The sequence below is a fragment of the Pyrgilauda ruficollis genome, unplaced genomic scaffold (genome assembly GCF_017590135.1).
Source record: "Pyrgilauda ruficollis isolate IOZ18807 unplaced genomic scaffold, ASM1759013v1 scaffold14, whole genome shotgun sequence".
In the NCBI taxonomy this organism is placed as follows: Eukaryota; Metazoa; Chordata; class Aves; order Passeriformes; family Passeridae; genus Pyrgilauda; species Pyrgilauda ruficollis.
Genome location: NW_024512543.1, coordinates 8,230,026 through 8,230,788, shown reverse-complemented (window position 1 = coordinate 8,230,788; position 763 = coordinate 8,230,026). Strand labels below are relative to the sequence as shown.

Genomic DNA, 763 nt, shown 5'->3' with positions numbered 1-763 from the left:
ACGGCGGCTCCACGGCCGCCGGTACCGCGAGGCGCATCCGGCGGGCAGGGCGGGGAAGGGGCCTGTCTCTTTAAGAAGAGGCCCGGCTGCTGCGGCCGCCGGTCGGCGCGGGGGGTGAAGCCGCGGCCTGCCCAGCCGGTGCCCCCACTGCCGCCTCCAGTAGCCCCGGCCCGGCGTGCCCTTGCGCAGTGGCCGCGGTGGCTCACCTGGGTAGCGGGCCCGGCGGCGACGCGGCGGCGGCGGCGGCGGGGGGCTGGGGGTGTCTCCCGGGCTCGCTCCCCCGCTTGCTCCACCCGGCCTCTCGCCCCGCGTTGCCGGGGCTGGCGTTGCCTGTCTCCTGCCGCGGGGCGCTCCCGGCTCCTGCCTCGCCAAGATGGCGCCCGCGCTGGTGCTGAGGAGGAGGCGGCGGCTGCGGGCGCTGGGACGGCGGCGGCGGCCACTTTCGCTCACTGAGAGGAGAGGAGCAGGGACACGGGGAGCCATGGCGGGGGGGAGGAGAGGCGCCATGCCCAGGCCTGATCAATCGAACCCCGCATGCCTCTCCGCCGCTCCGGCCCCGCGCCTGGGCCCCGCCGCCCCGTCCGCGCCGCCGTGGCCGCCGCACGGACCCCAGGCCCGTACGGCGGGGCTCGGCCCCGCAGGGACCCCGCGGGGGGCCCTTCCTCATCGATGCGCTCCTGCGGCCGATTGGTCGGGTCTGGCGATGACGGAAATTGCCGAAGGGACTCGGCCAGACGGCCGGGTGAGCCAGCGAGTCTCGCGC

At 77.7% G+C, this 763-nt stretch overlaps 1 protein-coding gene across 1 annotated transcript in view; it reads right to left on the bottom strand.

The window, feature by feature from the left end:
• INO80 (INO80 complex ATPase subunit) overlaps positions 1-345 on the bottom strand; it is a 63,214-nt gene extending 62,869 nt beyond the window's left edge. Inside the window, exon 1 of the mRNA XM_041460193.1 lies at positions 207-345. The gene's annotated coding sequence lies outside the window, so the exon portion shown is untranslated. The remainder of the gene's footprint in view (positions 1-206) is intronic.
• Positions 346-763: the final 418 nt, after the last annotated feature.